Below are 16,577 nucleotides of genomic sequence, written 5' to 3' on the forward strand. Positions count from 1 at the left end.
GGTACCCAGAGATGTAAATTAGGCCTCCAAATAGTCTATTCTGATTGGTGTGTTACCCAAAGCCTACCTTAGGACCAATCCAAATTGAGGGATTCTGACACTTTGCAACATTGGGGGGTGGTACACCGTCCCAAAACAGTATATCTACCCTGGGTTCACCTAGGGAAATTGTCCGACTTGTCTGGTTTAGCTGACCTGTCACTGACCCAACGCACTCAATAGGTGACTGAAGATACAGAGTACTGCGGAGCACTCTGTCCGAAAATTGACCATAGACTAAGGTTTTACTAAACCTTAAAGTGCTGGCGGAGCACTTTGCTGGGAGTTCGCTGACCCAATCGGGGTCTTGATCGATAGCTGCAGAGAGGGTGGAGCGCAGGCGTTGCTTCCGAACTGCGGGTGCTGGTCCTGTCCTGAGGGTCCTGTCCGAGAGGTCCTGTCCTGATTCCTAATCTGAGGGTTTCCTGTCCTGTCCTGGGTGTCCATTCTGCACCTGCTGTCCTTTGAGGGGTATCCTTCCTTGAGGGTTTCCTGTCCTTAACTGACCCGTGGCCAGGGTTTGGTTTTCACACCAGTCTAGGTAAATATTACTCAGAATCTCCTGAAACTGCACCTTCCTATATTTTCTGTCTTTTGCTTTAATAAAGACATACCTTTGCATATGTTAATTTTCCATGCTTTTTCTGCAACCATTTTAAGCAAAAGTTCATTTGCATTTGTTCCATAACGTGTTCCTATGTTATCCTATCTGTTAGAAATTATATTTTGCATTGCAGTTTGTCATTTCCTGATATGGTCCAGAACCTCCTTACTTAAACTGTCCAAAGAACTTTTGCCTTAAAGGCATAGCGTGTCTCTCTTCATAGATTCTCCTATAGCTATATAAATGTCCCGAACTCCTGTCTTATTCCCTTGAAATAATTCTAGAATACTAGTCCTAATCAAAGCCTATCCCATCTTTAGTGATTCATCTTAAAACGTTCTAATTCCTGATCCTTCATTTAAGTGTATCCTGATTCCATTAATCTATAAATGGTTGCTCTGACTTATTTGCTATTCAGCTATGTACTTTCTGTTATTCTGATTATCGATTGCTTAATTACTGTGAATTTGATGATTTCTGAATTTTACTAAATTAGATAAAGACTTTAAAACTTCCAGTTGTCCGTGGTCATTTTACAAAAGTATTGAATATTATATTGTGGGGTTTGTATGTTGCTGCCTTTCCTTTTACAGCTAGCTCCCTGATCCATGGTGGTCATAGGTACCCGTGTCGGTGGATGGTAAGTCGGGTACGCTGAGGAATAACGAAGGGAACTCACAAATATCTGATAGCAGAGCGTGAGGTCATCAGATCAATGTATATGGTGATTTGAAATATATGGGCCCGAAGCCAGAAGTGGCGAAATTATTGGTCGGGTGACCCGCACGCTCTATCAGTATGAACAGTCTAATACAAACTATCTTCGCTTTATCCGTACTCTGAGTAATTATTGCTCTGTCAAATACAGATTCGTGGTTCATGTATAAATAATTTGATGTACATTTTGGATGAATTGCTTAGTTAAATAATTGTCTATACTTTAAACATAGCAGTGCGCCTGGCATACTAGTGGTTCTCCTCTAGTCTACTTTCCTAAAGGCTCCACGACCCCACCCCGCCCTGTTTGTTGCAGTACCACATGGCGGTGGTGTTGTCCGTGAACACCTGCACTACACTCCCCCGGACAGAGAGGAGGAACAGTGCTAGACGAATTGCCCGCAGCTCCAAAAGGTTGATATGGAGCCGGGACTCCGCCGGAGACCAGAGGCCTCTGATCTCCGCCTCTCCCATGTGGCCTCCCCAGCCTTGGAGGGACGCGTCCGTCACAACTACGTGCTCCGGATGGGGAAGGGAGAGGGATCTGCCGCTGCCCCAATCACGGTCCGTGAGCCACCACTGCAACTGTCTCGCAGTGCCCTCCGAGATCAGGACATGGTCGGAAAGGTTGCCCTGATGCTGGGCCCACTGAAACTGCATGTCCCACTGCAGAGCCCGCATCCGCCACCGGGCGTGATGCACCAGAAGGATGCAGGAGGCCATCAGCCCCAGAAGCCGCAGCGTCAACCTGACCGAGACCCGGGATAAAGGCCGAAAGAGTGGAATCAGAGCCTGAATATCCCGAACCCGCTGCTCGGGAGGATAAACCCAAAACTGCGCCGAGTCGAGAACCGCTCCGATGGAGAGGAGCTTCTGAGAGGGGCACAGGTGTGACTTCGGCACATTGATGGAGAACCCCAGCTGGTGCAGGAGATCTGCCATCGTCTGGAGGTGGCTGACGACTGCCTGGGGCGAACCCGCCTTCAACAACCAGTCGTCGAGGTAGGGGAAGACTGAAACCCCTAACCTGCGCAGATGAGCTGCGACCACCGCCATCACCTTTGTGAACACCCGTGGGGCGCTGGTAAGGCCGAAGGGGAGCACAGTAAACTGAAAGTGCTCGTGGCCAACCGTGAACCGCAGGTAGCGCCGGTGGGCCGGCAGGACGGGGATGTGGAAATAAGCGTCCTGCAAGTCCAACGCTACCATCCAATCTCCTGGGTCCAGGGCAGCTAAGACCTGAGCAAGTGTCAGCATTTTGAACTTCTCCTTCCGAGGAAGCCGTTGATGTTCCGTAGGTCCAAGACAGGGCGCCGGCCCCCTTTGCCCTTCTTGGGTACCAGAAAGTAGTGGGAGTAACAACCACACCCTACTTCTGGCCCAGGAACGCGCTCGATGGCCCCCTTGGCCAAGAGGGCCGTAACTTCCTCCTGCAGAAGCCGCAAATGATCCCCCGATACGCGGTGGTATTGCAGTGGCATGGCTGGAGGGGTCGTCTCGAAGGGGAGGGAGTAGCCTCTTCGGACGATTTGCAGCTCCCACCTGTCTGAAGTGACAGTGTGCCAGTGGAGGAGGTGATGGCGAACCCTGCCCCCCACTGGCGACACATGGGCCTGAAAGCACGGACTAGGAGGGCTTTGAGGCGGATGCTGCGGGGGAAGGTGTGGACTGACCTCGCCGTTGTCCCTGACCGCAACCACGGCGGTTTCCACGGCCGCCACCGCGTTGGGGATTACCCTGCGGCACGTGGCTGGCAGCACGTGTGGGTACACCCCTTCCGTGGCCACGAAAGGAGTGAAAGGCAGCCAATTGCTGGCGCGGGCCGAGAGGCCCAAGGACTTGGCCGTAGCCCTGGAGTCCTTAAAGCGCTCAAGTGCATGGTCTGCCTTGTCGCCAAAAAGGCGACGGCCATCAAACGGCATGTCCATGAGTGTATTCTGGACATCAGCTGAGAAGTTGGCGGATCTCAACCAGGCGTGGCGACGAATCGCCACCGTCGTTGCCATCGCTCTGCTCAGTGAGTCGGTGGTATCCAGTCCACACCGAATAGAATACCGTGCCGCATCTCGGCCTTCCACAAGGGCTTGGCCGAGTCTAGCTCGTACCTCCAACGGGCATTCTGGCAGCACGTCCGCGACCGTATCCCACAGGTAGTGGGTGTAGCGGCCCAAGAGGCATGCGGTGTTGCAAGACCGCAGTCCCAAACTTAGGGAGGAGAATACCTTCTTGCCGTATTGCTCATACCTCTTGGATTCCCTGTCAGGCGGAGCCGACGGGAATGCGGTCTGGGAATTGGAGGCCTGGATCACCAGGCTCTTAGGGGTGGGGTGGGTGGACAGGAAACAAGGGTCGCCCGGGGCCGGGCGGTGGCGTCTGGCCACGTTCCTATCTACAGGCGAACCTGTAGCGGGCCTGGACCAAGTGCCCAAAAGAACGTCGGTCAAGGCCTCATTAAACGGCAGCAGAGGCACAGCCGAGCTTAACTGTGGTTTAAGGACCTCAGTGAGGAGGTTAGTCCTCACGGCCACGACGGGGAGTTCAAGGCCCAAGGCCTTGGCCGCCCGCGTCAGCACCACACTGTAGGTAGCCCCCTCCTCCTTAGCCACGGTAGGAGGGGAGACAAAGCCAGTGTCCGGTGATGTGTCCAGACCACTGGCATCCTCAAGTCCACCTGTCCAGTCCTCCTGGGACTGACACTCGCGTGTCAGAGGGTCTTCAGACTCCTCCCAATCCTCCTCGTCACCCATCTCCTGGTACACTGGGGCATCAAATGATGGGGCCGGCTCATGAAAGGTGAACTCTCCGAACGGCGTCTGAAGCGGCGCCAGAACAGGATCGAGGGAGGCCTCGGGGACGGCGTCGCCCGAAGACGGCGCCGGGGGCGACACCTGAGGGACCGGCGCCGGGGAGGTCGTTAAGTTCACCGGTGACGACCCGGGTCCGGAACCGGATTCAGTGGGGCCCTGCGGCGCCAGGCCCGAAGGTGCCGGCGGCGCCAGGCCCGAAGGTGCCGGCGGCGACGAGGTCGAAGCACTCGACGGCGTCGTGGCCGGAGCCCCCGACCCGCTAGGGCCCCCAGACTGGTCCGCTGTGCCCGAAGGCACCGCGGAGCCCGCCGGAGGAGTGAGAGACCTCATGGCCATGAGGAACCGCTCGATCTCCTCCAGCGTCGCGCGCGGCCCAGGGACCGGAGGGTATGGGGCCGGACGCGACGCCTGCGACTCCGACGGAGCAGCGTGGGAGGTGTCACCTGAACACCCGGCCGCGTCGAGCAAGCGTCGGGGGGAGTCGGAAGAGCGATGACGTCTCTTCGACTTCTTGTGCTTACCTGACTTCGACCCTGAGGAGTGATGTCGACTCCCGGAGCTACGATGGCTCCGCTCCCGCGACTGGTCCCTCGACCTCCGTCCGGACCGGGACCTCTCTCTCAGCGCGGGGCTGACTGCAGGAGCTCGAGTCGCTTGCGAGACCACTAGCTTTCGAAGTCAGGGCCCGGCAGTCGGAACAGGTCTTGTCGTCGTGGTCGACGCCGAGACAGTGGAGACACCGAAGGTGAGGGTCGGTGACCGACATCAGTCGGTCACAATCCTCACAGGGCTTAAAACCTGGCATCCCTATTGGCACCGTTCGGAGTCGAAGACTCGAAAAAGAATGATCAAAAGAGATCAAAAAACGTTTAGTCAAAAAAGACTAAGGTACCACTTTTTCCGGATCTGCGCTGCTGGCGCGGAAAAAAGAAGAACTGACGTCAGCACGCGGAGGCGGCGTCTAAGTACTCCGACGACGTCATCACGGCGCCCACGACATCGACGACGGACGCGGAGCCGCAGACGACGCCTACCGACGCGCAAGGGTACTGCTACGCAGAAAAAAAATCTGGATCCAGTCTGACGCCTGGGGATATTCTAAGGTAAGGAATCTATCACTAACGTGTCTCTTTCAGATATGCATTTTAGACCCACACTTATAACATGCATTACTTGACTTTTTTTTAACAGGTTTGTTATGTTTGGTGTGAGTGTACACAAGGTATAAAGAATCATCAAAAACTTTAGAATTGTTGCTTACAACCGCATTGACATGAACCTTGCATGCAATACTTTGGATGACACAATAGACCGTTCAATCCATTTGCTAAATCTAAAACTTCCAACAATGAGGGATTCTGCAACTCAAAAGGTTTACTTGTATCTCCCTAAAATAACAATTGAATTGGTCATGGGTATATGCATCCACATTGGCTCCAGGTTTGCTTGTCTCAGCTAATATTCTCAATGCTGAGACATATTCATCCATGCTTTTTTTTAAAACTCTTTTTATTAATGTTATTTCAAACATAGTGCATACACACACCATCATCATCACATTTTCTTTCAGTACAAATATCTGGTACAATGGCAAGTCCAATTCGTTTTCTAGGCACATGGAATTAGTGTCCGCACTTGTCTGTTCTATATAAGCACTGTATACATGCAGCAATAATCCTCCTCTGGGCCTCTCGTTGTATCTCACAGATTATTCATATACACAGTATGCTGTGACATTACCCTTTCACCAGCCCAAACGTTTCACAGTTTTCCTCGCAGCTAATTGCTTACAAAGTCCACATTCCGACATAATGCAATACATTCTTAACCCCTCCTCTCATGTCGTACATTTTCAGTTCTACTACCCCCATTCCATAACTTCTCGCCTCGCCATCATGGATATACTATCAAGGTTGTTTATTTATTTATTTATTTATGAAATTTGATAAAGCGCGAACAATCCAAATCGAGAGTATATATGCCGATTTTGGTCCATCTAATGTTCAGCCAGTTTCAGAACCTACGATTTCTATGGCTGCAGACTTCTCTCAGCTGAATGGGGCGGAGATTAAGGTCTGGGACCCACTGACTCCCTCCATATTTCTTGACTTAGTGAAAAGCATTAAATCTGGTTCCCCTCTTGATCCCTTCCCTCCTCAAATCTTCCTTACCCTTGACCCACCCTCTTTAAAACTTATAGTCGATCTATTGAATACATCTCTTAGGGAGGCTAAGGTCCCCAACTCCTGGAAACATGCGATGGTTGTACCATTGCTCAAAAAAGCCAATGCTGATCCAAGTATTTCCGCCAACTTCCGACCAATTTCTCTGCTTCCAGTCTATTCCAAGATTCTGGAAAAACATATAAACAAGCAACTTAGTAGCCATATTGAATCTCATAACATCTTACATCCCTCACAATCTGGTTTTCGGTCTGGCTTTTCCACAGAATCCACTTTGCTAGGAGTCTCTGAAACCATTCGCCATCTGGTTGACAGAGGGGAGACCGTGGCACTTATTTTCCTAGATTTAAGTGCCGCATTTGATACGGTCTCCCATCCCATCTTGATTAATACTCTAAAAACATCTGGCATCACTCATTCTGCTCTTGAATGGCTCACTAGCTTTTTGTCCAATCGGACATTTCAAGTCTTTTCGGCCACCTCGATGTCAAAGATTCATACATCTGCATATGGTGTCCCACAAGGCTCCATCCTAAGCCCCCTTCTTTTTAATTTATATGTTCGACCTTTAGCGGACATTGCAGAGCAGGCAGGCCTCTCTATATTTTCATATGCAGATGATACACAGATTGTTTTCTCTCTCTCCACCAGTCATCTTTCCAAAACATCATCCCTCTGTCATGGACTAAACAATATAGCCTCTTGGATGTACAATAATAAATTAAAACTGAATGGAGGGAAAACGGAACTTCTCCTATTTGGCAACAATCCTGCCTTATGGGGACCCTCCCATTGGCCTGTTCAAATGGGCACTCCTCTCAACCCTTCGAAAACTGCTCGTAATCTGGGAATAATATTCGATGATCAGTTGTCCATGAGACAACATGCCGTGAAAGTCTCCTCCATTTGTACAACCATCCTCAAATGGTTGAGGAAAATTACCTGGATGCTTCCTCTTGAAACCCAGAAAACCATAGTCCAGGCGTTAATAACATCTCGCCTAGACTATGGCAATGTTCTCTTTCTGGGTGCGGGCAAAGAGGTAATTCGGAAATTACAAACGGTCCAGAACATGGCAGTCCGTCTCCTTTGTAAATTACCTTATAAAGCTTCCACTTCCCTGCACCGTCGTAGTCTCCACTGGCTAAACATTGACAATCGATGTAAATTCAAGGCTCTTTGTCTTGTACACAAAATTAACACTGGCAAAGCCCCCCAGTATTTGAAATCTCTTATTCATCCGTACCTTCCTTCACGCACTCTGCGTTCATCTAGCCAACACAAACTCTTAATTCCCAGGACAAAAAGAGCCAGAATGGGAGGTCGATCTTTTTCTTTTCTGGCCCCATCCCTGTGGAATTCTCTTCCTTTATCCATTCGAATGGAATCCAACTATTTAAAATTCAGAAGGGATGTCAAAACATGGCTTTTTGATCTTTAATTCTGCTACTGTACACTCTCTTCATTGGTTTAGCGCCGGGAAACCTCCGGGTAGCTGTGCGCTCTATAAAATTAAATATAAATAAATAAATAAATAAATAAATAAATAAATAAATAAATAAATAAAATGGCCCGAAGGCGTCTCAGCGTGGGGTGCACTCAAATAGCATGTCAACGGGGCCCATATGTCCCTGGGCCTGGAGGCTACTGGCAGTAGTTCAGCATATGTCCCAAGTCTTTCTTGGCAAGTTACCAAATCATCAACCCAGGTCTTGAATTTGGGCGCCCGCCCCATCCCCCAGCGGCATGCCACTCTCCTTTTGGCCAGAAGCAATGCCAACGCAACAAACTTCCGGTGCTCTGCATGCATCAGTTTAACATAGCCCTGGCATCGTTCACATCTATCCCTCAGGCCAAATCTGTGCATTCTGGCAGGTGTATAATACAATCTATGAGTTATTCGAAGCCTGCTGCTGGCTGATACCTGTTCAGTTTGCGTACAACAAAATTCCCAAAGTTCATCAGTCAGGTCAAAGCCCAGCTCCTCTCCCCATTTTGTGCGGGTCATTGTGTCCGGGACTATTCTTTGTGTGTGCACTGTACGGTATATCAAAGATGCTAGCTGTCTAGCTGTTCCATATTGCAGCATCAGTTGTAGCGGTGTCAAGATCTGTGGTTCGGCTGGGAAATATGGTGTCAATATTCCTCCATACTTTCTTTGGAATCCTGTTTGCGCTTAAAAAAAGTGACGCTTCAACATGATACTTGGTTCTTCAGAAAAATGCTTATGTAGCCTTTCAATTGCCTCAATATACTCAGCCCAGTTGTTATCTCCTGAGTGTCTTATGGAGCTTGCCCAGCTGGTTAACTTGTTGTCCTGCCTGACCTAGGCTACCACATAATAATGCCAATTTTCGTGCTGGTGGGTAGTCTATGGCATCAATTGCTACCATATAATTCCCGAACATCCTTAACCATTGTTTCCACAGTTTGACTGAATGTTGTAAAAACTGAGGGGGCTAAACGAATTGATGTAATGAAGTCATATTTCACTAGAGCATGCCAACACAAAGTTCAAATTAAATTGTAAATACCTGTACGCTATATCAAGATGTTCAAGTCCACCCTTGAACCAAATGTTCGGTGCTGCAAATGAAACTGAACAATGGAAAAGACCATAAAATAATAATCCAAAATTGAACATAAAAGTGCCCTAAATGTTGCAGTAATCCATGTTGTTTTTAGGCACAAAATACCTGAGCCCACAGGATGTTGGAAAATGCCGCAATTGTTGTTGAAATTCCAGTCGTTGTACATGTATCCCAACTTGCTAAAATAACTAAGATCAATGGTAAAAATACATCTGAATGTTGTTTCTGTCCATACCGTTATGTTCTAAGCGTTGTTTCTCTTGTGCCTGATGCGGCGCTTCTACTCTGTAATAGCCGCTTGTGCTTAGCTCGCGACATGTGTCAGGCTTTGCATGTGAAGGAGGTTGTTCACGTGTCAGCTGATAACGATACAGCACATCTACTTTGGAATGGTCGCTCGTACTTGGCTCAAGATGCGTGCCAGGCTAGGTATGAGAAGGTGGGGTTGTTCACACACCAACTAATGATGACTCAGTTCAAACAGTCAGATACCATAGAAACTATTACTTGCTGCTTTCTGTGTCACATGCAATCTCTGTGTGCTGACTACATTTGTAGCTCGACCTCGGCTAGTAACGCTCTCCAGCAGGCATGGAGAAATCTGCTGGATTTGTATGGTTAGCCTCAGAATCTTGGTCAGAGGTCTCGTCTCCAACATGTAGTACGCACTTGGGACGATGTGGTCTTCAAAGAAGTTTATTATTATAAGAAAACCCATGACCAGAACCAAACTGATCCCCAGGTGCATCAGATTAAGACTAACGATCTTCAACCGAGCGGCAGAGATCTCTCTATTCCAGAATGTACTGAATGCATGGAGCTCACAAATATAAACCTTACAATACACAACATGAGCGACCATCCGTTTGATACGTGTCAGCAAACACTCAACACATCGCAAGCCAAGCACAGCATGAACCCACCGTTGCGCATAACAGCAGCTCGAGCCCGATACGATGTGGTCACAATTGCACAAGGCAAAACACTTGCCATCATACAAAACAAGCATTTGCAATGCAATAGGTCTCGCATTATGAAAGTTTGAGCTATTGGTCTTGTAAATGACAATTTTTTTATTTATGTGTTGGTTTTGAAAATAGCGAAATTAATAGCTTTGTCATTTACAATGCCAATACTTTTATCTTTTGCAAATGTGACACCTATAGCATTTGTAATGCAACATGTTTTGTATTTACGTGACTTAGATGTATTGATATTACAAATAACAATGGCTTTTAATTTTTTTAAATACATAATACTTAAATAAAAAGTTATTGTAATTTATAATGGCAATAGCTTAAACTTTTGTAAATAACTTTTGTGAGGATTATGTTCAGTGTATTTTATTGTGACGAAAATCCAAGAACAGAAGTGAAATCTTAACATCTTTGTGACATTTGTAATAAAGCTTGAAACATTGAGAGAACATATTTGAACCAGTTGATGTTGAATGGTTGCACAGATTGATACTGTGGTGGCAACGAGTGATGCTGTGGCGTTTAGTGATGCTGTGGTAGCGCATATTGATGCTGTGGTGCCCCTGAGTGATGCTGTGGTGCCCCTGAGTACGGTAGAGTGAGTGAGGGCGGTGGAGTGAGTGAGGGCGGTGGAGTGAGTGAGGGCGGTAGAGTGAGTGAGGGCGGTAGAGTGAGTGAGGGCGATAGAGTGAGTGAGGGCGGTAGAGTGGGGCGGTAGAGTGAGGGCGGTAGAGTGAGGGCGGTAGAGTGGTAGAGTGAGGGCGGTAGAGTGGTAGAGTGGTAGAGTGAGGGCGGTAGAGTGGTAGAGTGAGGGCGGTAGAGTGGTAGAGTGAGGGCGGTAGAGTGGTAGAGTGGTAGAGTGAGGGCGGTAGAGTGGTAGAGTGAGTGCGATAGAGTGGTAGAGTGAGGGCGGTTGAGTGGTAGAGTGAGGGCGGTAGAGTGGTAGAGGTATGTGAGAGGGTGAGGGTGTGTGTGAGAGTGAGGGTGTGTGAGAGTGAGGGTGTGTGAGAGTGAGGGTGTGTGAGTGTGAGAGTGTGTGAGTGTGAGAGTGTGTGAGAGCGAGGGTGTGTGAGAGCGAGGGTGTGTGAGAGCGAGGGTGTGTGAGAGCGAGGGTGTGTGAGAGCGAGGGTGTGTGAGAGCGAGGGTGTGTGAGAGCGAGGGTGTGTGAGAGCGAGGGTGTGTGAGAGTGAGGGTGTGTGAGAGTGAGGGTGTGTGAGAGTGCGAGTGTGTGAGTGAGGGCGTGCAAGGGTGAGGGTGAAGGGGTGTGAGTGGGTGAGGGGGTGTGAGAGGGTGAGGGTGAAGGGGTGTGAGAGGGTGAGGGTGAGGGGGTGTGAGAGGGTGAGGGTGTGTGCGGGTGAGGGTGTGTGAGGGTAAGGGTGAGGGTGTGTGAGGGTAAGGGTGTTTGTGAGAGTGAGGGTGTGTGTGAGAGTGATGGTGTGTGTGAGGGTGAAGGGGTGGGTGAGGTTGTATGAGGGTGAGTGAGGGTGAGGGCGAGTGAGGGTGAAAGGGTGGGTGAGCATGGGTGAGAGGGTGAGTGAGGGTGAGGGGGTGAGTGAGGGTGAGGGTGTGTGTGAGGGTGAGGGGGTGTGTGAGGGTGAGGGGTGTGTGAGGGTGAGGGGGTGAGGGGGTCTGAGGGTGTGATGGAGGATGAGGGGGTGTGAAGGTGAGGGGGTGTGAGGGTGAGGGGGTGGTGAGGGGGGTGAGGGGGTGTGAGGTGAGGGGGTGTGAGGTGAGGGGGTGTGGGGGTGAGTGTGAGGGGGTGTGGGTTGTGGGGATGAGTGAGGGTGTGTGAGGGTGTGTGAGGGTGGGTGAGGGGGCGTGAGGGGGCGTGAGGGTTGCAAGGGGGTGTGTGAGGGTGTGGTGGTGTGTGGGGGTGAGGGTGAGGGTGGGTGAGGGGATGCGAGGCTGAGGGGTGTGAGGGTGAGGATGAGGGGGTGAGGGGGTGTGAGAGGGAGGGTGAGGGGGTGTGTGAGGGGGTGTGTGAGGGTGAGGGGGTGTGTGTGGGTGAGGGTGTGTGTGCGGGTGAAGGGGTGTGTGAGGGTGAAGGGGTGTGTGAGGGTGAAGGGGTGTGTGAGGGTGAAAAGGTGGGTGAGGGGGGTGTGAGGGTGAGGGGTTGTGTGAGGGTGAGGGGGTGTGTGAGGGTGAGAGGGTGTGTGAGGGTGAGAGGGTGTGTGAGGGTGAGAGGGTGTGTGAGGGTGAGAGGGTGTGTGAGTGAGAGGGTAAGTGAGGGTGAGAGGGTAAGTGAGGGTGAGCGGGTGGGTGAGGGGGGTGAGAGGGTGTGTGAGGGGGTGTGTGATGGTGAGGGGGGTGCGAGGGTGAGAGGGGAAGAGGGGGTGTGAGGGTGAGAGGGGGTGAGAGTGTGTGTGAGGGTGAGAGAGGGTGAGTTTGTGAGGGTAAGGGTAAGGGTGAGGGGGTGTGAGGGTGAGGGTAAGGGTGAGGGCGATAGAGTGGTAGAGTGAGGGCGGTAGAGTGGTAGAGTGAGGGCGGTAGAGTGGTAGAGGTATGTGAGAGGGTGAGGGTGTGTGTGAGAGTGAGGGTGTGTGAGAGTGAGGGTGTGTGAGAGTGAGGGTGTGTGAGTGTGAGGGTGTGTGACAGCGAGGGTGTGTGAGAGCGAGGGTGTGTGAGAGTGAGGGTGTGAAAGTGAGGGTGTGTGAGAGTGAGGGTGTGTGAGAGTGCATGAGTGAGGGCGTGCAAGGGTGAGGGTGTGTGAGTGGGTGAGGGGGTGTGAGAGGGTGAGGGGGTGTGAGAGGGTGAGGGGGTGTGAGAGGGTGAGGGTGAAGGGGTGTGAGAGGGTGAGGGAGAGTGAGAGGGTGAGGGTGTGTGAGGGTGTGTGAGAGGGTATGTGAGGGTAAGGGTGTGTGTGAGAGTGAGGGTGTGTGTGAGAGTGATGGTGTGTGTGAGGCTGAAGGGGTGGGTGAGGTTGTGTGAGGGTGAGTGAGGGTGAGGGTAAGTGAGGGTGAAAGGGTGGGTGAGCATGGGTAAGAGTGTGAGTGAGGGTGAGGGGGTGTGTGAGGGTGAGGGGGTGTGTGAGGGTGAGGGGGTGAGGGGGTCTGAGGGTGTGAGGGTGTGAGGGAGGATGAGGGGGTGTGAGGATGAGGGGGTGTGAGGGTGAGGGGGTGTGAGGGTGAGGGGGTGTGAGGGTGAGGGGAGGGGGTGTGAGGTGAGGGGGTGTGAGGGTGAGGGGGTGTGAGGTGAGGGGGTGTGAGGTGAGGGGGTGTGAGGTGAGGGGGTGTGAGGTGAGGGGGTGCGGGGGTGAGTGTGAGGGGGTGTGGGTTGTGGGGATGAGTGAGGATGAGTGAGGGTGTGTGAGGGTGTATGAGGGTGTGTGAGGGTGTATGAGGGTGTGTGAGGGTGTGTGAGGGTGAGTGAGGGGGTGTTAGGGTTGCAAGGGGGTGTGTGAGGGTGTGGGGGGGTGTGAGGGTGTGGGGGTGAGGGTGAGGGGGTGTGAGGGTGAGGGGGTGAGGGGGTGTGAGGGTGGGTGAGGGGATGCGAGGCTGAGGGGGTGTGAGGGTGAGGATGAGGGGGTGTGAGGGGTGGGGGGGTGTGAGAGGGTGAGGGGGTGTGTGAGGGGGTGTGTGAGGGTGAGGGGGTGTGTGCGGCTGAGGGTGTGTGTGCGGGTGAAGGGGTGTGTGAGGGTGAAGGGGTGTGTGAGGGTGTAGGGGTGTGTGAGGGTGAAAGGGTGGGTGAGGGGGTGTGTGAGGGTGAGGGGGTGTGTGAGGGTGAGAGGGTGTGTGAGTGTGAGAGGGTGTGTGAGGGTGAGAGGGTGTGTGAGGGTGAGAGGGTGTGTGAGGGTGAGAGGGTAAGTGAGGGTGAGAGGGCAAGTGAGGGTGAGAGGGTAAGTGAGGGTGAGCGGGTAAGTGAGGGTGAGGGGGGTGAGAGGGTGTGTGAGGGGGTGTGTGAGGGTGAGGGGGGTGCGAGGGTGAGAGGGGAAGAGGGGGTGTGAGGGTGAGGGGGGTGAGAGTGTGTGTGAGGGTGAGAGAGGGTGAGTTTGTGAGGGTGAGGGTAAGGGTGAGGGGGTGTGAGGGTGAGGGTAAGGGTGAGGGTAAGGGTGAGGGTGTGTGTGAGGGGGTGTGAGGGGGTTTGTGGGGGTTTGAGGATGAGGGTATGTGAGGGTGAGGGGGTGTGAGGTTGAGGGGTGTGAGGTTGAGGGGTGTGAGGTTGAGGGGGTGTGAGGTTGAGGGGGTGTGAGGGTGAGGATGTGGGGGTGTGAGGGTGAGGGTGTGAGAGGGTGTGTGAGGGTGACCCAGATTGAAGAGTCAAAGATGAAGTTGAGGGTGCTTAAATTTGGCAATAAAGCAAAATTCGTGTTCATATGTGGTAATCTGCATACTAACACTGTATGCGTCACCTTCATTCTGAGGTCAACACAGCTATAATGTTGCCCAATATCACATATGAGGTCTCAGCCAGGTCTAGCTTTACAGTCAAAAGCACACTGCATGCTGGGACTTGTAGTTTCACTGTTAACAGCGTAAGTATAGGTTAATAAATCGCAGCATGCAAAGAGCTGTTGTATAAAAAAAGGGCTGAACTGGCTGAACTTATCACACTTCACGTGGTCCTTCTTGGCAGCAGTAATATGAATAATTGGCAAGTGCAATAGGTTAAGCCAAAGGCACAACTCGATCTCTAGCTCTGTCAATTGTTTCGCCTATGTTGTTGTGACTGAGAAAAATAAAAAAAGTGCTTGTTTTCCAATGACGAGAGGCATTTCCAAAAACCGTGCAAAAAACAAAGAAAATAAGCACATGCCCATCTCGCATGTGCATGTATCTGGCGTCACCATCTCGCATGTGCATGTATGTGGCGTCACCATCTCGCATGTGCATGTATGTGGCGTCACCATCTCGCATGTGCATGTATCTGGCGTCACCATCTCGCATGTGCATGTATCTGGCGTCACCATCTCGCATGTATCTGGCGTCACCATCTTACATGTGCATGTATCTGGCGTCACCATCTCACATGTGCATGTATCTGGCGTCACCATCTCACATGTGCATGTATCTGGCGTCTCCATCTCACATGTGCATGTATCTGTCAAGACGCTCCAGTGACACCAGTGTGATGACGTGTACGTCATGATGCAGTAGCCATTTAAAAAACAAGATGTTGAGCTGACCCCGAAATGCGGACTTTGTTCCCCAGCACTAAAGTCAGCGGCTTTGGCTATTATGCCACATCCTCTACTTCAATTTCCATAACAGCAAATTGTAAACATATTTTTAAAATAAGTAAATACATTTATTAAATGCACCAAAGCAAGCAAAAAAAACTAAAGCCGCTCCATTTTGTCAAAAGATGTTTTAGATTATCACAAAGGGTAAGCTAATTCTACTATATTCACGCTTTTTTATCAGAAAACGAAGGGAGCCAAGCAGTCTGGGCGAGTATGATAAGTTTGAATAGTTTCTGGAAGTGTTGGGAAAGGAGACAGCGACGGCATAATAAAGTGCAAATTAGGCTCGTAGCAAACATTGTTATCTTTACTGCAGTGGCATATGTGGAACACACTTCTGCACCTATGCATCTAGCGCCGGAAAAGCAGAGTACAGCCCGCAGCGCTAGGAAGGCCTGTTTTGTACGCATGCAAAGCAGCAGCCATGGGAACTTCAAGGTCGATAAGCCGCCCTGCTGCTATCTGGGAGCCAGAGTCACCCTGTATCACACCTGCTGCCAGCGCGATTAGGGGGAGTCGGGCGGAATACAACCGGACAAAGATTTTAACATCCAGCGGTAAGGCCCTACGGCTGTCCCTCTGCACATTCCCCCGCAGCAACCTACCCGTGACACCCCACGCGCTGGCGCTGCAGAAAAATTGCTAACTGCAAACCCCGCCACTTGTGCACCTTCTCTCGGTGTCCTGCGAGGAGCGTCCTGCCAGCAGTGTCCTGAAGGAGCCACAGCGTGCCCCTCTCTCCCTTCAGCGGGGAAAAGCGAGCCCGCAACGCCTCCTGGAGCAGCCCCCAGGACAATGGCCATGCCCCGACCACCTGTTTGCACCGCCAGCATTATTAAGCACAGCCCGCCGTACTGAAAAAGCGGCTGTGGCCTGTGTGTGCTCATGGAACGCTTACCGTTCATTGTGCATTGTCCCGAATGAGGTCTAGAAGGGAGCCTCCCGGCACTGCGCACCTCCGTTTTCCCAAAGAAACCTCCAGGAACAGAGTGTGGCCTGCTGTTTTCGGAGGAGAGAATCACGGTATTCTCAGAGACTATCGGCTAGCGGTGGTCTCACGACACTGCATCCTCGCCAGCAACTGAAGGAAAGTGCTGGCCACTAACTATGTGCCCGGTCGCGTCGCGTCGTGCAGATGGTCAAAACGAAACTGAAACCTACGGAGCATGGCAGAGTCGGATTCCGACATTCACAGCAAACAGCCAGCAGCAAAAGCGCGCTCACGAGGTCAAATCCGAGACGGAAATGCGCGCGTCTTACTCGTGTCCACATATTCAGTAAGCACATAGGTATACTAAAGTATACATGAGGCCATTCGCTACGCTCGACCTAAAAAACCGTCATGACCCTCTCACCAGCAACAGATTGCCACTGACCGTACGCAATCCTTACAGCATCGCTCAGTCCTGGTGCCAATTTGCCACGCTGTCTGTTGGTGTAGAACGCAACTTTTATCCTCTACGTGGGCAACTCTCAGGGG

The sequence above is a fragment of the Lissotriton helveticus genome, chromosome 8 (assembly GCF_964261635.1).
Source record: "Lissotriton helveticus chromosome 8, aLisHel1.1, whole genome shotgun sequence".
In the NCBI taxonomy this organism is placed as follows: domain Eukaryota; kingdom Metazoa; phylum Chordata; class Amphibia; order Caudata; family Salamandridae; genus Lissotriton; species Lissotriton helveticus.